Source organism: Eptesicus fuscus, chromosome 3, assembly GCF_027574615.1.
Source record: "Eptesicus fuscus isolate TK198812 chromosome 3, DD_ASM_mEF_20220401, whole genome shotgun sequence".
NCBI classification, from domain to species: domain Eukaryota; kingdom Metazoa; phylum Chordata; class Mammalia; order Chiroptera; family Vespertilionidae; genus Eptesicus; species Eptesicus fuscus.
In genome coordinates, this window is record NC_072475.1 from 93334869 (window position 1) to 93356368 (window position 21500).

The following is a 21500-nucleotide window of genomic DNA, read 5'->3' on the forward strand; positions in this document are numbered from 1 at the left end:
TATTCTATGAAGTATAAATTTTTAGTTAATAAATATATTATTCATATTTATTGTAAAACCAGATATATTTGATCTTGGTTTTTCCATCTATTTGTCAAATTTCTCTTTCTAATGCTTTTTTTATTTCATTCATTATATGATGTGTGATTATTTTGGTATTATGTGTGTGAATATATTTAGAAGCTGTGTATCTTTTATATTTTTTATAAATAGTTAATATTTATTTATTAACTTGTTCACTGTACATGGTGTTCTGATTCTCAATATGGAAATTGTACTTCCATTTCATTATTATTTATCCTTTCCATTTGTTTATAATGCATCATTGACTTTTACCATGGACAGTTATAAAATTTGCAATCTATTCTTTTTTTCTTCTTCTTTTATTAAATTTTATTGGGGTGACATTGGTCAACATGAACATATAAGTTTCATATGTGGATTTTCAAGTTACAAAGTCTGTATATAGTACCATGTGTCCACCACCCAAAGTCAAGTGTTCTCCTGTCATCTCATATTAATATTCTTTAACCAGAATATTAAAATGTTATTAATTTTATATTTTGATTCAATTATCATATTTTGACATTTTCCTAATAGGTTTCTGTTAATATAATTTGTTAGTTATCAATACTTTTTCTTACATCATTAATAGAGTTATGAAAAATGCCCTATTCTATAAATTCTCACATTTTTCAAATACTACTTAATAGAATAAAAAAATTCTTGGGTCCACCTTAACAAAATTTCAAAAATAAAAATAAAAACCAGCTTAAGAAATTAGATTTTATCCTTTGCATACGGGCAGAAATTTAATGCACATATATTCTTATGTGCAAATATTTAAGACTATGCAAATGTTCTCTGCAAATATTGAAAAATTATTTTGTATTATGTAGGTTTTAACTTTCTAAAATCTCTAGGTTATTTTTTTCTCCATTGAGCATAAATACTTTAACACTTATTAAGACTTAGGAATTTATAATTAGTTATTAAAAAAATAAATTGTATTGACAGGGAAATATTCTGTAAAAGAAGCCAAAGAGAAAGCTGCAAAATAAAAATTAAATCAATATCTCTGTAAACAATATTGACATATATTCTGGGAGGGGTGGGTGCAAGATGGAGGAGGTTAATGAGAGAAAAAGGGGACTTCTGTTATACTTTCAAGAATGATAAATTTAAAAAAATAAAAATTAAACAAAAAACACCTAACTATTCAGGAAATTTCAAGTTTTTTATCGCTTAATGATGCCAATGACTGTTCAATGATTCAGATTACTGGACAACTTTCTATAACTTCCCTTGTTTTTAAACATGGAAGGAAATAGTTTTTCTCTACACTCAAGCAAATTCCTATTTAAGCAAGCAAAAATAAGCCTAAAGCAAAAAAAGGAATAAAAAATGGTGTCATAAACTATTCTTTTGAAGAGGCACCCAACTGAGAACACATTTTTATTTTATTTAATTTGAAGTATCAGATATGCATTGTCTTTAAAAAGGGCAAGTGTAAGGATTTTTCTTGTCTTAAAATTTCAGATGTTTTGCTTTATCTAAAAGACTCAAAGTTTTAAAGAACAATGTTTTTTACCACTTTAGATTGCCGTAATATGAAACAAAGGTTTTTAGTCAATGTGACAAAAAATATGCTCCACGAGGGACTAGAAGACTATACCTTATTTATAAGAACAAAATAGCACAAAGACATAGTTCTTCAATTTCCCTCAGAATAGGCAAACATTTTTCAGCTTAACATTATTTATTTGTGTGTGTGTGTGTGTGTGTGTGTGTGTGTGTGTGTGTGTGTGTGTGTGTTTATGGAAGAGTTAGTAATATAATTAATTTCCAACAAACTTTATTGACTACCTATACATTTTGGCAGAAAAATATGTAGAATGGCACTTAGCTTCTTACATATACTGTTTCTGAACTGAGCTCTTCCAGTTACTAAAGAGCATTTACCTTTACCTTCTATACAAGTTGGAAACAAAAATTTAGGTTGAAACATCCAATTATTTTGATAATTTGCCTTATTTCTGATAATGGTTTCTTGGTTAAGATTAGAAATAATTAGGGTTAGAAATAATTTTATAATTCTTATATTCAGAATATTGAATAGGGTATATGTTTAAATTTTAAAAATTGGTACTTTTAGGTAATGTCACAAGATTAAAGGAATAGATGAATACAGGATGGGGCAAAAGTTCTTTAACATTTGTTCATATTTAAAATAATACTATCCTATTTAATAAAAGTATAGTATGCAAATTGTCCCCTCAATGGTAGTTCTTCTGGAAGTTCAACCAGGAGGAGGGGCCGCCAGCCATTAGGGACCCTACCAGTGCATGAATTTCATACACTGGGCCTCTAGTAATCCTATCTAATAAAGAGTAATATGCAAATTAACCATCACTCTGCTATGCCCACAAGCCACACCCATGAGCCAATCAGGAGCAAGTATGCAAATTAACCCAACCAAGATGGCTGTGGCCACAGAGCTAGCAAGAGGCTTGGGTTTCCCTGGCAATGGAGAAAGCCAAGCTTTCTGCACACCTTGGCAGGCCCAGGCCTCCACTCAAGGCTACAAAGTTTCAATTATAGAAGATAAATAAATCCCAGATACCAGGGCCTCCGCTTGGGTTGCTGGGGGGGGGGGGGGGGGTGGCAGGCCTGCAAACCACCACAGGACCCTCGACCAAGCAGCCCCATCCCCCAAGGGAACCCCTACTCTAATCCAGGATACCCTTCAGGGCAAACCAGCTGGCCCCCATCCATGCCCCAGGCTTCTATCCTATCTAGTAAAAGAATAATATGCAAATTGACCATCACTCCAACACAGAAGATGGCTGCCCCCATGTGGACACAAGATGGCAGCCACAAGATGGCCAGCAGGGGAGGGCAGTTGGGAGGGACAAGGCCTGCAAGGGAGGGCAGTTGTGGGTAATCAGGCCAGCAGGGGAGGGCAGTTGGGAGGAACCAGGCCTGCAAGGGAGAGCAGTTGGGGGCGATCAAGCCTGCAGGGGAGGGCAGCTAGGGGTGACCAGGCTGGCAGAGGAAGGAAGTTAGGGGCGACTGGGCCTGCAGGGAAGGGCAGTTAGGGGTGACCAGGCCTGCAGGGGAAGGCAGTTAGGGACAAACAGGCCAGCAGGGGAGGGCAGTTAGAGGCAAACAGGCTGGCAGGGGAGCAGTTAGGCATCAGTCAGGCTAGCAGGGGAGTGGTTAGGGAGTGATCCGGCTGGCAGGCAGAAGCAGTTAAGGACAATCAGGAAGGCAGGCAGGTGAGCAGTTGGGAGCCAGCAGTCCTGGATTGTGAGAGGTATGTCTGACTCTCCATTTAGGCCCAATGGTGGGATCGGGCCTAAACGGGCAGTCGGACATGCCTCGAGGGGTCCCAGATTGGAGATGGTACAGGCTGGACTGAGGGACACCCCCCCTCATGCCCGAATTTCATGCATGATGCCTCAAGTAAATAAATAATAATACAAGAATAAATTCTGTTTCACATACGCACACAACTGTAAACCTACTTTTGCACCACCCTGTATATGTGATATCATTATTACCTATTCAAGTTATAATATATAAGTTTATATTTGAAATAAATCCCCAAAATAACAACTTGCCAAGAAAATAATATTTAGGGAAATATAATGCTTGTGAAAGTCCTAATATGAGTGAAAAGTCATTACATTATTTTATTGATTACATATTTTGTGTAATTTGACCATAATTTATATTTTCCTCAAAACTCAAGCTTTCTACACTATTACTTATCTACCTGACCCAAGGAGGTAAAAGGAAAATACAGGTTCCATAAAAGTCTTTGCATTTTATAGCTCTGGGAACACACTGCCTGTGTTTTCTTGGTTCCTTGAATAACATTAAATTATTTGTTGTTATTTCAGATGTGTATACAAAGCTTTTTAATTTTCTTAATTTTGTGTAGTAAAAGCCTAGATTATGTAATCATGGTTGCTTAAAATTAGAAATAAAATAATGATGATAATATTATAACATTCTAAATGTCATGAAGTGTATTGGTGACAGTAAATCAATAATAGTTTAAATTTAGGCCAAAATAAAGCTTATTTATAAAAAATGTTAAGATTTTACAGCTAAAAATGTTAGAAGCCATTTAGTTTATTTGAACAGTTTTAATGGAAAATAATCCCATGTTAAATTTTAGTTGTCAAGATATATAATCAACAAGAAATGTAAAATTTTATAAATATTTGTTTTGTTTTATTACCATAAAGTAATACCTAATTTAAAATATTTGTATAGTACATAAAACTATAAAATGAAGTGAAATTTTACTAATTATGCTCTACCAAAGTCTGCACCTCTTAAAATTCTAATATATCAAATTGGAATCTTACTCTATAACCATTTTATTTTTAAAAAGTTATTATACTGTGACAATTATATAATATTTATCAACATGATTCTAATAGTTCTGTAATAATTATATTTTACAAGGTCCACATTTTATTTGGACATTATTTTATTATTAAATTATTATTTACTTATTTAACTGATGTTCAGTTAATTTTAAATTTACCTATAATTAGACATTATGCCAAATAATATATTAACACAAAGGTCTTGAACATTTCTAATTTTATAATTTTGTTCTTAGGACTTAAACATTTTAAGAAACAATGTATTTATTACATATTACATATTGCATTTCAACATTTTAAATTGTGAAATTTGGTTTAAAATATGTTAATTTTCCAGTATATTTATCTTGATTATATATTTCATAGCTTAAGTAAACTCAGTTTGTTGTGTAACAATTCTATGAAATAAAAACTTAACCTCAAATAAACCAAATAAATAGTATTATCAAGATTTCTCTAACATTTTGAAATGCAACTTTCACTAATGAATGGAATATTGACACAAATTTGAAACTTCTCTTGGATCTTAATCAAACTGTTTATTGATTAACCTTTTTTTTTTTTAGTATTCCACACTCATTTTAGTTTTAGATTATTTTATTGAACTAGATAGTGCTTAATCAAGTACTAGTCTAAGTATAGTAATAAAAATATTGGCTAATTTTACTAGTGTCATATATAATTAGACATTTAAAAAAATCATATCAATAATATAATCATAATTGAATTAAACCCATCAGCTAATTGGATATTTTGTCATAGTAGTAGTCAATGTACTTCAATAATGCTGCCGAATAAAAAAATCACAAAATCTGAGAGGCTTTCAACAGCACAAATCCTATATAATAAAAGGGTAATATGCAAATCAACCGAACAGTGGAACAACTGGTCAGTGGGGGCTGGGGCTGGTGAGCAGGTGGTGCCAGGCCAGCCAAGGCACATGCCAGCATACAGAGGGAGGGGACAGCAATCAGGGGGCGGTGGCAACCAGCAATGGTGGAGGCATGATCAAGGGGTTCAGAGCTGGCCACTTGTAAGCCTGCACCATCCCCTGATCAGCCTGCCTGGTCACCTCCCGCAGAGGGAGGCCACTGGTGGTGGCGGTGATGGCTGCAGAGGCTGAGTGGCAGGGGGCAGGGCCAGCTGCTTGCTGGCCAGCTCCATTCCCTGATTGGCCCGCCAGGTTGCCTCCTGCAAAAGGAGGCCAGACTATGTCTTAGGCCCACTCCCCGTGAGAAGCAGGCCTAAGCCGTCAGTCAGACATCCCCTGAAGACTCTCTGACTGTGAGAGGATGCAGGCTGGGCTGAGGGACCACCCCCCAAGTGCACAAATTTTTGTGCACCAGACCTCTAATATGTATATGTATATGTATATGTATATGTATATGTATATGTATATGTATATGTATATCTATATGTATATCTATATGTATACTAGAGGCCTGGTGCACAAATTACTGCACCAGTGGGGTCCCTTGGCCTGGACTGTGGGATCAGGCCAAAACCAGCTCTCCAACATCCCCCGAGGGGTCCCAAATTGTGAGAGAGCGCAGGCCAGGCCCAGAGACCCCACCAGTGCATGATCGGGGCTGGGGTGGCACGTGAAGTTGGCCAGCCAGGGAGGGATCGCAGGAGGGCTTCAGGGTGTGTCCAGCCTGTCTTGCTTAGTCCCGATTGGCCGGACCCTAGCAGCAAGATAACATACCAATCAGAGCGTTTGCCCTGTGGTGGTCAGTGCATGTCATAGTGATTGGTTGAATGGCCTTAGCATATCATTAGCATATTATGCTTCAATTAGTTGAACGGATGACCACATGACTAGACAGCATAGTAGGCTTTTATATAATGAAGGGATAGCCAGTATATATATATAATAGTAAAAGCGTAATATGATAATTAGACTAGACAACTGAACGACCTTCCAGGCATCATTCCAGACGTCCTTCCAGACGACCTTCCGGATGAAGCTATGGGGGGGGCGGGGAGGTGGGTGTGAGGCAGAGGCGGCCGCCACAGTAGGCAGGGGACAAGGCAGAGGCTGTTAGGGGCAATCAGGCAGGCAGGCAGAGTGTTTAGGGGTGATCAGACAGGCAGGTGAGCGATTAGGAGCCAGCAGTCCCAGATTGAGAGAGGGCCTAAACAGGCAGTTGGACATCCCTTGAGGGGTCCCAGTTTGGAGAGGGTGCAGGCTGGGCTGAGCGACACCCCACCCCCATGCATGAATTTTATGCACCGGGCCTCTAGTATTTACTATACAGTGTTATTAACTATAGTCATAACTTTGTATGTTAGATCTAGATAATGTATTCATCATAATTAGAAGAATTCTGTACCACTTAATCATGTCACCATTTTCCCCATACTCCACATATAACAGTGATCATGGAGTGTTTTTCTTTCTATATCTGGTGTATTTAACTTAATACAACACCCTCCATGTTCATCTATGTTTTTGCAGATGGAATATCTTCTTTTTAGGACAAAATAACATTCTGTGTATGTGTGTGTGTTTGTGTATGTCACCATTTATTTATACATCTGTCAATAGACATGTAGGTATTTTTATATCTTGGCTATTGTAAAGAATAGCCAGTATATAAGGGATGTAAAGTGGAAATGCAAGGATCTCTTTCAAATAATATATATATTATTTTCATATATATATCCACTTGTGGGATTACTGTGTTATATGATAGTTCTAAATTTTTGAGGAACCTTTAAACTGTTTTCCAAAATGTCTATATCAATTTACATTCCCACCCAACATGTAAAAATGTTTAATTTTTCTTACATATTCAACAATATTTTTAATCTTTTGTCTTTGTGATCATAACATCCTAACATATTTGAGTTAATATCTCTTTATGGATTTGATTTGCATTTCCCTGATGATTAATTATATTGAACAACTTTTCATATACCTGTAGGCCATTTGTATGTATTCTTTGGAAAAATGTATATTCAGGTCTTTTTAACTTTGTTTTTAATCTGATTATTTGTTTTTGGTGCTGAGTTGAGTTCCTTACATATTTTAAATATTAACTCCTTATAAGATATAGTAGAGGCCCAGTGCACGAAATTCAGCCTGCACCCTCTCACAATCCGGGACTCTGGCTCCTAACTGCTCGCCTGCTTGCCTGCCTGATTGCCCCTAACCGCTTGCCTGCCTGCCTGATCACCTCTAACCCCTCTGCCTGGCAGCCTGATCGCCCCTAACCACTTGCCTGCCTGCCTGATCGCCCCTAACTCCTCTGCCTGCCTGCCTGATCACCCCTAACTGCTCGCCTGCCTGCCTGATCACCCCTAACCGCCTTTGCCTTGGCCCCCGCTACCACAGCTTCATCTAGAAGGATGTCCGGAATGACATCCAGAAGGTCATTCGACTGTCTGTCCTAATTAGCATATTATGCTTTTCTTATTATAGATGGTTTGTAAATATTTTTACCCAGTCTTAGTTTCATTTTGTTGATTATTTCCTTTGCTATGCAGAGCTTTTCAGTTGATGTAGTCCTATTTGTTTATTTTTTCCTATTGTTTCAACTTTTGGTGCTCTTTCTATAAAATCATTGCCAGGACCAATGTCAAGTGCCCTTTTTTATTTATTTTTTCCTATTTTCCTCTAGGAATTTTATGGTTTCAGGTCTTATATTTAAAAGTCTTCAGTTAATTTTGAGTTTATTTTTCTGTATGATATATGATAAGAGCCAATGTCATTCATTTGCATGTGGATATTCAGTTTTCCTAACACCCATTAATTGAAGAGAGTATCTTTTCCCATTGTGTATTCTTCGCATCCATGTTGAAGATTAATTGATCATATATGTATCCTTTGTTTCTGGACCCTCTATTCTTTCTTTTGGTCTAGCTGTCTGTTTGTATGCCAATAACATAGTGTTTTGATAAAAACATTTTGTATTATAATTTGAAATAGGAAATGTGATGCCTCAAACTTTATTATTTTTTCTCAAAGTGTATTTTGTTATTGGGAGTCTTGGTAGTTGCATAGATATTTTAAAACTTTTTTTATTTCTGTAAAAAATTTCATTGAAATTTTGATGAGGATTTCATTGCATTGGTGTATCACTTCAGGTAGTATGTAAATTTTAATCATATTAAGTCTTTCAATTTATGAAGACATGATGTCTTTCCATTTATTTGTGCTTTTAATTTTATTTTTCATCACTGTTTTGTCATTTTCAGTGTACAGACCTTTCACTTGCTTGGTTAAATATATTCTTAAACATTTTATTATTTTTTATGGTAATGTAGATGGTACTGTGTTCTTTATTTTTATTTTTTTTTAGATAGTCACTTGTTAATGGAAAGAAATAATACTGATTTTTGTATGTTGATGTTGTAATCTGCAACTTTACTGAATTTATGAGTTCTAACATTTTTAATACAGTCTCTAGGTTTGTTTGTTTTTTACATATAGGGTTATCTCATTTACAAATGAGATAATTTAATATATTCCTTTCAGTTTGCAATTTTTTATTTTTCTTGTCTAATTGCTCTGACTATGTTGAATAGAAGTGGTGGTAGTACACATTCTTACCAGATCTTAGAGCAGTGATGGGCAACCTTTTGAGCTTGGTGTGTCAAACTTCGCCAAAAAACTGAGCATAACTTAGGTAGTGTGTCACTTTGAGGAAAAAACATTATTTCGCAGATGTTTCATCCTCAGGAGCAGCAAATGTTTCATCCTCAGGAGCAGCAAATGTTTCATCCTCGGCATGCGGCTGCCTCAGCGGCCGCGTGTCATCAGAAATGGCTACGTGTGTCAGTACTGACACACGTGTCATAGGTTCGCCATCACTGTCTTAGAGGAAAAGCTTTTAGTTTTTCTCCATTGAATATAATGTTGTATGTGGACTTTTTTAAAAATAATCAAAAAAACAAAAAAAAAACCAACCCTTTGTTGTATTTAGGTTAGTTTCCTCTATACCAATTTTATTGATTTTTTTTATATATATGGGTGTTGAATTAGATCAAATGGTTTGTCTGCATCTACTAAGATGACCATGTCATTTTACCTTTTATTTTTTGATGTAGTATATCATATTGATTTATTTGCATACACCGAATCAAATACATCCTGTGGGTAAGCTTTCTATTATGTGCAGTTGCATTTTGTTTGCCAGAAATTTGTTGGTTTTTACATCAATATTCACACAGATATTGGCCTATAGATTTATTTTCTTGTGATTTCTTTGTCTGCTCTCATATCAAGGTGAATTTGCAAGCCTTCAATTTTCTTATATATTTTCAAAGAAGTTTCAGAAGAATTGTTACCAATTTTCCTTTGTGATAGAATTTCACTCATAAAGGCATTTTACCTGGGCTTTTCTTTGTTGGGAAATTTTTGATTACTAAGTCAATCTCCTTTATTGCTATTCCTATCTTCAGGCTTTCTATAGTCTCTCAATTTAGCTTTGGTAGTTTATGTTTCCATAAATTTATCCATTTCTTCTAGGTTTTCAAATTTGTTGCCTTGTAATTTTTCATAAAGGGCCACTTTAATATTTTTTTACTTCTAAGTCATTCATTGTAATGTCTCTTCTTTCATTTCTGAGTCTTTGAGTCTTCCTCTTCTTTCCCCCTTAGTTTAGCTAAAGGTTTGTATATTTTAATTTCCCCCCAAATTTAGCCTTTAGCTATGTTAATTATTTTCTATTCTCTACTTTATTTATTTCATCTCTAATCTCTATTTTTTGATAAAAAGTGAATCTGTATACTGCATCCTATCTAACAAAAAAGGAATATGCTTATCAGCCCTCACACCATCACAAAGATGGTGGCGCCCACAGCCAATAGAGAGGAAATATGCTAATTGACTGCCATACCCTCAAAGATGGCAGCGCCCATAGCCACAAGATGGCAGTACCCAGTCCCCTCAGCCTCCCAGCCACACAGGGCCAGCCTGAGGTGCAGGCAAGCCTCAAATGGCAGCTGCCCAGCCGCCCAGGGCCTCCTGAGGCTCAGGTAACCAGGGCCAGCCGAGGCTTGTGCTTCCGGCAGTGGCAGTAGCAGAGGTGTGATTGGGGCATCGCCTTCCTCTGATCCTCAAGTTGCATCCTGCCCCTATGGGCTCCCGGACTGTCAGAGGGGGCAGGCCGGCCTAAGGGACCCCCTCCAGTGCATGAATTTTCATGCACCGGCCTTTAGTTTGGTAATAATATGCAAGCCAAAGTTTGCCATGTAGTACTTTAGCAATATTAAATACATTAATGTATACCTGAAAACTCTCTTGACATTTGCTTCCTCTCTCCTGGTCATGTGAAATCATACGAAGATGAGACCTTTGAGAGGTAATTATATTATGAAGGTGGAGCCCTTATGATGGAACTGGTGACATTATAAAGGGAAAATGTCAAAGAGTTTGCTTCCTCTCTCTGTGTGTGTCATGTGAGGTCACAGAAAGAAAATGGCTAACTGCAAACCAGGAAGAGAGTTCTCACCAGGACCCTATTATGCCAATACCCAATTTGAATTTTCCAGCACCCAATTATGAACTTTCCAAGTTCCACAACTCTGAAATTTCTGTTGTTTAAGCCATCCAATCTATGGTAATTTTTTTATCAGCCTAATCTGATGAAGGCAAGTACATATTACTATTTATTTGTTAATGGAAATTGAGTTTCTAATGTATGTTATATGCACTATAAGATGCAATAAATTAAAATATTAGAGAGAAAAACAAGAACAACCAACCCAACTAAATGAACAAAAAATTCCATAACACCAAACAAGGATTCCTTTTCTTATTAAACTTATAACTTAGAGGCAGCAATAAGGATTGGCTGAATAACCACACAAGTATACATTTCCAGTCCAATATGTCTGTCTACAAAAGTGAAACACATATCAATAGTAGCACATGACAGAAGGGAATACGATGTGCAGAATGACCCAGAAGATGCCAGTGTAGCTAGGATGCAGAGGAGGGTCCCATGTGGTGCTAAAGTAAGCTGTGGAGGAATACATAATTAGAGAAATGGGAAGACCTTAAAAGGCTTTACTCAAGGGGAAATGTGATGTGATTGGCATTTTTCACAGATTATCCTGATGAATTCTTCTCAAAGAAGCAATTTTGCTTATAATTGTTCAGTTCAAAATATTTATTTTCTTTTTTGATAGTTTGTCCTTTCACTAGAGAAATGTCTTTTACTATAAGCTATTTTGAAATATGTAATTTAAATGTTAAATATTTTGGTACTTTGGGTTTTCTTTTATTCATTTCTAGTTTTATTTTATTACTAGAAGCCTGGTGCATGACATTCATTCACTGGGGCGGGGGGGAAGGGTATTCCTCAGCCTGGCCTGCACCCTCTCACAGTCCAGGACCTCTCCAGGGATGTCCACCTGCCAACTTAGGCCCACTCCCCGCAGCAGGTGGACATCCCCTGAGGGGTCCTTAGCATGCCATGGAGGTGGGAGAGGCTCCCGCCACCGCCGCTGCCCTCACCAGCCATGAACCGGGCTTCTGGCTCTGAGTGGTGCTCCTTCTGTGGGAGCACACTGACCACCAGGGGGCAGCTCCTGCATTGAGCATCTGCCCCCTGGTGGTCAGTGCACATCATAGTGACTGGTCTTTCTGCTGTTCAATCGATTTGCATATTAGGGTTTTCTTATATAGGATAGTAAATAGCATACTCTCTATGATGTTAATCTTTTGAAATTTGTTCTATAGCACTACAAGTTATAAGCCAGAAAATTATGATACATTTGGGAACTGTTAATAATGCAGTTACTTGTAGCATAGAAAACACATAGGGAGCAGCAGAAGATCACCATACAGGTCCTAATCATGCTACTGCGGCTGAAGATGAATAATTAACTTCAGAAATAAAAAAAAATATGTAGCAAAATCAGCCAGTCAGAGAAAGATAAATGTCACATGATCTGACTCATATGTGGGATATAATGAACAACATAAACTAATAAACAAAAATGGATCCAGAGACAAAGTGGCACTGAGCAGACCGTTCAGCCTCAGGGAGAAGGCAAGGAAGAGGGGAGGTTAGAGATCAACCAAAGGACTTGTATGCATGCATATTAGCATGACCAACGTACACAGACACTGGGGCGGTTGGGGCTTGCCCTCAGCAGTGGGAGTGGCAGCGGGGAGGGGTAATTGGGAAAAAAGGGGACATGTAATATTTTAAACAATAAAAAAAATTATGCAGCTTTCCAAAATAACTTTTTTAATGTATAAAGTTTTATTACTCAGAATTCTGTTATTCTTAAATGCCCTCATTCTCATGGAGATGGATTTTATATACATAGCTGTTATTGTTAGTCACATAATTACTACATAAAACATATTCAGTCTTGCTTATCTTATACAGGTTGCTTGCCATATTCTTCATCTCTGTCTCATGTGGGCTCTCTTCACTATTTGCAGTCACTGCTTACTATCATAATCATCTCATGTAACATCCATATGCTTCCATAATTTGATGAGTTATACTGGCATGTAGAGATTTAAATGACACAATTTACTCTGTACTATCTAATTGTAATGTCATTGCAATACACCATAAAGTTATTTTATATTCAAAGTAAGTAACTAATGAATGTTGTTGTTGTTTTCAAAAAAAAAAAAAAGAAAGAAACAAAAACTTATGATTAAACATTTTCCCCAGGAAGTAAAAAAGAGCATTGATGTAAATAAATTGAAATGTTGTTTTTATATACAAATAGTGTATTTGAAATATGGTGCTGAAGCCTATTATCAAATGTTCAAATGTCTTTGTGAGTTTAGCATAATTGATTGTTATTTTGATATGTTGTGTTTTATAATGAGATTTTTCTTTATTCATTGAAATATTCATCATTGTAATCTTCATGTGATAGTAAAAATGAACTCATTTACTTAGGTATTTATTAAGTGCTTACTATATGCAAATCATTACAATAAGCACAAAATCATTAGCTGTTTTCTTGACTTATAACCAGGGAAAATATATTACTGCATGTTAATTGTTCTTGTAGATTAGTAAAAAAAAAAAAAAAAAAGTTATGGTTTCTTTAACTTTTTATGAGTTACCTAATACCATGTTACAAAGTATCCCCAAATTTAGCATTGTAAAACAAACATTTATTATTTCCCAGTTTATTTACATGTAGAGTTCAACATCAACTTAGATTAATTTTTCTCAGAGTGTCTTATATTTTGCAATCCAATAATCAACCAGAGCTGCAGTTATCTGAAAGTGTGAATAGAGCTGAAAGCTGAAGTAGCCATAGACAGGATGTCTTATTAACATGGATGTTGGCTGCTGTCTCAATTCCTTATTCATTATTAGTAGAAAGCATGAGTTCTTCATCAAGTGAACTCTTCATAAGGATGTATGGATTTCCTTTTAGCAAGGCATCGGCTTCTACCAGATTGAATGGTGTATAAGAGAAATATCTTTCAAGACTCAGCCTTAGAAATCACATATCATTTCTGCTATAATCTATTGCTCACAGAAACCAACCTAGATATGCAGGGGAGAGGGATAATGCAAGGGAATGAAAATCAGGAATAGAATAATTGAGAACAATGTTGATGGCTGAATTCTATAGAGTGAAAAATTCTTTTTTAAAATATATTTTTACTAGAGGCCCAGTGCACAAAATCTGTGCATGGGGGGGGTGTCCCTCAGCCCAGCCTGCACCCTCCCCAATCTGGGACCCCTCGAGGGATGTCCGACTGCCCGTTTAGGCCCAATCCCACCTAAATGGGCAGTCGAACATCCCTCTCACAATCCAGGACTGCTGGCTCCCACCTGTTCACCTGCCTGCCTGCCTGATTGCCCCTAACCTCTTCTGCCTGCCAGCCTTATCACCCCCTAACCACGCCCCTGCCAGCCTGATCAACACCTAACTGCTCTCCTGCCGGCCTGGTCACCCCCAACTGCCCTCCCCTGCCAGCCTGGTCGCCCATAACTGTTCTCCCCTGCAGGCTTGGTCACCCACAACTGCCCTCCCCTGCAATCCTGGTCCCCCCCAAACTGCCCTCCCCTGCAGGTCTGGGTCCCCTCCAACTGCCCTCCCCTGCAGGCCTGGGTCCCCCCCAACTGCCCTCCCCTGCTGGCCATCTTGTGTCCACATGGGGGTGGCCATCTTGTGTGTTAGATTGATGGTCAATTTGCATATTACTCTTTTATTAGATAGGATTGATTTCAGAGAGGAAGAGAGAGGGAGATAGAAACATCAATGATGAGAGAGAATCATTGACCGACTGCCTCCTTCACACTCCATACTGGGGATCGAGCCTGCAACCCAGGCATGTGCCCTTGGCCAGAATCAAACATGGGACCCTTCAGTCCACAGGCCATGCTCTATCCACTGAGCAAAACTGGCTAGGGCTAGAGTTAAACATTCTTACATATATGACTTTCAACAACCTGAACCAAATAACTCAATGGCTTTCCAAGTTTAAATGGTAAAACCTAAATTATTTTGTAAAATATGGAAAGTCATTCTTGACTAAGACCCTTCAAGGGGTCTATCTTCATCTGCACCAATGACTACACGAGTCCATATTTTATCACCTCTCCAGTTTTTTGAACATGATAATGACAATGATTAAGATGCTGCTGCTGATGATGATGTTATATTTTTTCATACAACTTAATTATGATATTTGTTTGACTCTGATGTACCTACTTTACCTGCATTAACTAATTTAGTCCTCAAAATATCTGCATGAGATTGGCACTATTATTAAAGCTGAAGAAACAAAACACTTAATGGTTAGGTTCACATAACCAGTAAGTAGTAGAAACAAATTAAGAAGGTTAAATTAATTAAATTTATATTTAGTTGCTTGCAGTTTTACTCAGCTAATTATAATGATCATATCATGGCAACTATCCTCTATCCTATTCACAATAGAGACATTATTTTGGGAATGATCATCTGCGTTTCTCTGTACTTAGAAATTTTTAGCAACTTGAAAATACTCTATTCATTTATATATCTAAGTTCAACTTAAACATTATTTCTATGACTCCTAAATGCAGACATATGTTCTCTTTTAATTATATACCTCAGCATTTCATGAATTTGCAGTTATTTTACTGGATGTTTTCAACTTAATAACTTTGCTACAGGATTATCAGTTTACCTGTTTATAAGAGATAGAACATAATGCATAGTAAGTATTTTTTGAATGACTGGCATTATTATTGGAGGCAGTGACGGAGTGGGTCTTATAAGATTGGTAGCACATGAAAGGCTTGAGATATAAAACTATAGCACATGTATGAAACAGGAAGATATTTGGAATGGTCATCATACTCCTAGTAATAGCTAACATGTTTTGAATGCTTATGAGTACAGGCATAGTTTCAAGCAATTTTTAAATATATCACCTTGATTTTCCCTACCATTCTACAGAATCTATAATGTCATTGTCCTAATTTTACAAATGACAAAAAAAAAAAGAGACATAAATCTAATAAGTGGTGGAAAAGGATCTAAAACCAAGACTGTAATTCAAAGTCTATAGTCTTAGTCAGATCAATTACTTAATAAGTTTTACTAGGCTTCTTGCCTGCATTTCATTCAATAGATCATGAGAGGCCATGGAAAACATTTTAACATGGGAATGAATGTTGTAATAACATATTATGAAAATTACTATTTTTTGTCAGTAATTGAGTTATGGAAAATCTTGAGGCTAAGAAGGGATGCAGTTTATAAATCATAAACATCTAACAATGTTATTAACATATAGGAAAAGAGCATTTTAAATTCTATGCTTCTCAATGAACTTATACTGCACATTTTTATGAATTATGAAGCACACAATAGAGATAAAAGACTGAATTATACAATAAAAATTCTAGTTAATATAATCCAAAAAGTTGAAAAAATTTGAGGTTCATATCTTGCTTGAGATTGTATGGCAATTTTAATGGTAAAGCCTACATAAGGAGAATTCAATTATACTATATTTCTTCTGACTAAAACCCAGTTAGTCATTAGTAAGACACTTATTGCTACAGAAATATATTTTAAGTTCCAGATCTATGAAAACTGAGATATATTGGTATATTGGTATTTGGGATACATTGGTATTTGAGATACACTGGTATTATATCACTGGTGAATAATTAATATCATATATATATATATATATATATAACTCTTCAGACTGAAAAATAAGTATCAGTGCATATTAGATGTACCTCCAAGTGTATTGTTTTCTTTTTATTTTAGCTCATATTGAGTTTCTAAATTTTAAAATCTTTTAAAATTATCATTATTGTTGTTATACTTTCCAGAATAGAGAAGAAGATTTTCCATTTAATTTATTTAAGTGTAAAAAATATTTCAAATCCATCATGCTAAAACAGCAGTTCAGTTCAGTATCAGGTAAGAAATATCTTAATAATTTTCTAAAGTACATTCTAGCAACCCATTTATTATAATAATAAATCTTCTGCAGGAAAACTCAAATCTCATGTGCAGACAAGATTAAATCTGATTTCTCTTCTCCCAAGATTCAGAAAATGAAAGTTATTAGTGACATTTGAACTCCTATGCTGTCTCTCATTTCTAAGTCATATGCTAGTAATGCTAAAAAAATCCTATGCCATAAAAGTAAGTCTTTTACAAGATTCATGGATTTTGCTAGTGATCCTTTCACCTTTCAGACTCTTTCAAATGTAGTTCATATAAACTGTGACATAAAATCATTGTGGGATAACCTTGGTTCATGGGGAGTTAACGGTGGTGTCTGTTAAGTGTCCCCACACAGCTGACTGTTAGTACTACCATGGCTTGTTCAACACTGAAGTCAAAGGTTGAGTCTGAATGGGTGAAATTCTACTACATAGCATTGAGTAAAAATCCAATCCTCCTAACTGGAAGTAATATCTTCTCCATCAAAGCTCTCACAGTAATTTAACTGTCTAGCTTTTATGGTACTTTCCACTTTCTATCTTGTATTTCCGTTCATCACAAACCTATTTCTACAAAAACCTCTTGAGAACAGGATAGGTGTCTTATTTGACTTTGCATTATGAGAACATAGCATAATAGACAAGACACATTTATAATTCAACAAAAGTTTGTTAAATATATAAGTGAGTTAATTTTATTGAAATTAAAATTTGCTATTATAGACATGCAAAGGATAATTTCAGAGAGTGCATGTGACCTTTTGCTTCAAACAAAATTGATTCACAAGTTGAATTAGTCAGAGTTCAATGGGAGAAACAGAATCATAGGAGATATGTATTAAGAGATTTACTGTATAATCAAGGGTACTCTTAATGCTAATAAAATAACATGAAAAGAGACTACACAATACAAAGCATAAATATGTTGATGCATTTGGCCGTATCTCAGGCAAGCTTAATTACAAAGACATGGGTGCCTGCTATACCTATAAAAATATTTTCCAGTGAGTTAGAGCTATCAAACCTTACACCCACTTATGGTATTACTGAGAAAGAGCAAACATCATCATAATGGCCCACCAGTGAATACTTGTAGCCTTAGCTCTCTAGACTATGAATCTGCAAATAGAAGCACATGCAAATGGAGAAAGGTTTTACATACAGACACATGCGCACAAATGGTTCACTAAATTGTTCTCTGAAGACATCAGGAATCACAGGCTGGGACTCTCAGATATAAACTGGAGTTATTATTATTCACAGGTAGGACTTCAGGGAAGCCTTAGTTCTGTTTTTAAGACTTTTCCACTAATTGAAAAAGGCCCATGCAGATTATCTAGGATAATCTCCCTTTAAGTCAACTGACTATGAACTTTAATCACATCAACCAAAAAACTTCAACAGCAAAACTTAGATTAATCTTTGATTGCATAACTGGAGATTATAGTTTATCTAAGTTAATACATAACGAAGATTGATGATGGAATCCATATCAAATAGTAACCTCTGATTAGGAAATATAAACCAGTTAGTTGACTGACAGGAGTGGACAGAATGACAAATCATATGTAGAATCATCAAATAAATCATTCACTCATGATATTATTCAGGGTTAGCCTAACTCTCAGTTAGGGTTTCATTTCTCCAGATACACAGTCTGCCTAAGACTTCTGACACCAGCTTCAAGTTGAGGGGTCCATAGGGCCACCCTCACTTTGAAGCACTATATTGTAGAGATCTGTTTTCCTCTTAGGCACATAGATCAGCAACCCATTTCACTTGATTTCCCCACTTGGGCAATTCTTCTGGAAGCTCCTAATTATGTCCTGAGACTACTTGACATGTGAACAGTAAATTTTTTTCCTGATGCTCCAGGGTGTCTATAAGTTTTGCTTTGAAACTCTAGTGACAAATTGTCAACTGAGTGATACTGAACATTCCTATTTATCAATAACAAGATATTTTTTTGAATTACTATTTTTTTTTTCTGAAACTTTGAAAATTGTCTTCCTCACTGTGGATTTATTTCTGCCCTTGAACATATTGATTTTTTTCTGCTTTGGCTACTTTTAAACAGAATCAAGTGACTACAAATCTTGCAATTCTTTTTCACTAGTAATTGACTAGATCATTTTCATAGCAGAAAGCAAATTCTAATTGAAGTTGAGCAAGAGTGCTATTTATTTTTTTCTTCCAAGAATGAAAAAGATAGACCTTACATAATAATCACCAGGCCCGGAAATGATAATTAATTCTGTACTGTTCCAAATGAACTTTGATGTCTAGTCATTCAACCTCAAGCATAAGATGAAAACTATTCAATATTAAAGACTATGTAAGGCTGATGTACTTAAAAAATAATGGGCCTATTGATAATTATTTTCTATGCAACTTTCTGTGGAAACTCAGATATTATACAATACATTCCTTTGACTTGATTAGGTCTTTGGACAAGACTTAAAAAAGCTCCACATACCACAGAGGATTGCCATTTTAGGTGGAAGGTAATAACATCTGAAAATCTTTCTAAATATTCTGGGTATGGTGTTTGTCTAACCTTGCATAGCTGACATTTTCCCATTTGATCCTCGTGGGACATTATGTTTTCTGCCTTAGACATTGATTTACCTGGAATTAATGTTCTTTTCAATGATGGGAATGTGTCGTTGGTGTTTGTAAACATAGGCAGCATTAAAAATGCAATTCTTGCAAAGCATATTGCAAGTTTATTTCAAGATGAAGAAGAATAGTAAACAAATACAGAGAATAACAAGTGGCTTTGCTTATGTAATATACTAGTAATATATATTTTCATCTTAAGAGAGGTATCAATTATTTATATTGAACCAAATTACCCAATACATAAGTAAGACTACAATAAGAAAGGAAAAAATATGTCCATATTAAAATAATGCATTGTTAGGAAACACAAGATAATTATATGACAAAAAGGTACATGACCCAGTTTTTAAAAACAAATATAACTTTTCTGCTTTCTGTTTTTACAATGCTAATTTTAAGATCCTTTGTCTTATTGAACTCTAGCCAATAGAATTTCAGTCTTCAGAGTCCACAATTTTATAACCTCTATTAACAAGTAGTAAAAAAAAAAAAAAAAGCAGAACAATTTAAAAGTAGAAAATAAACTGTATTATGCTACTGATACTTTTGCAGAAAAGGGGACAATGTTCATCATAATTATATTTGTTCAGATAAAATAGCAAATGGCAAATTCTATAAAAGTATCAATCTTATTTTTTTACTCCGGTGTGAACATGTGTAGTCTACTGCTATTTATGATTGTATAATTGTTGTTATATTGTTCTCCATGACTTGCATTTTTATCTGATTAATGATGCCTTTCAATAAATAGAAGTCTAATGTCTTCATTACTTTTTTACTGTTGTTCATATTTTTGTATTCTATTAAAGGAACCAATACCCACCCTAAGTTTACAAAGATTTTATTCTAGGTACTTCAGAGTTTTAGCACATATATGTAGACAGTTTATCAAGTTTTAGTAAAATACTGTGCATAGTCTTTGTTAATGGGCAAGATGTATTTTTGTCCATTAAGAATTCTAATTGTTGCAACACCATTTATTGTAAAGACTTTTCTTCCTCTACTGAATTACTTAGCAACCTTGTCAATTGGGCATATATGCATGGGTCTATTCTTAGGCTCTATTGTTTCTTTGATCTACATATCTACCCTTATTTTAATGGAAGCTTTGAAACCCATTCTTCTTCATCAATATTGTTTGGCTATGGTAAGTTACTTACATTTCCATATAATCAGTTATTAATTTCTACAAGCCACTGGTGCAATTTGATAGGGACTATATTGAATCAAAATATTACCTGTAAAATATTAATTTATTTTTATATTGAGTCTTCTATTCTTCAATATTAAGTATCTCTTTGTAGGTCTCCTATAATTTCTGAAATTTGCAGTTTAAGTATTCAGTCATTCAACATATTTTGTTCAATTTATCCTTAAATATTAACTATTATTTATTAAAACTTCATGTTCCAAGGATCTATCTTGTGTGTGTGTGTGTGTGTGTGTGTGTATATATATATATATATATATATATATATATATATATATATATATATATATTTAATTAATTTTGGAAAATTAGCCTTGTATCCTGTGATCATGCGTCTTTATTCTCAATTAATGTACATTTTATTTCTTATTTTTTGTCTGGTTGCACTGGCAAGGAATTCCGTTGAATGGAAGTGAAAAAAGTAAAAAATCCATGGCTCAATCCTTATTTTAAAAGGAATGTTTAAGTCATTTTTCCTTAACCTGGCTGACATGGCTTAATTTTTTAGAGTGTCACCCTGTGCACCAAAGGGTGGTGGGTGTGATTCCAGGGCAGGGCACATACCCACATTGTGAATTCGATCCCCATCCCAGGTGGATGTGGGAGGCAACCAAATGATGTTTATTTCTCTCTCTCTTTCTCTCTTCCTTCCTCTCTCTGAAATCAAATTTAGAAAAAAATAAAAATAAAAAAGAATAAGTATATCCCAAATTCCATTTATTGGAATGAGAAAGGTATTTTAAAAAGTGTATTGTGCTTTTGAAATAATATCTGAGAACTTTTTGATTAATTCAAGCTCAAGAAGATTTTTCTTCCCAAAATTTTATATTTCTAGCTTTTACACTTACGTCTATGACATACTTTGCA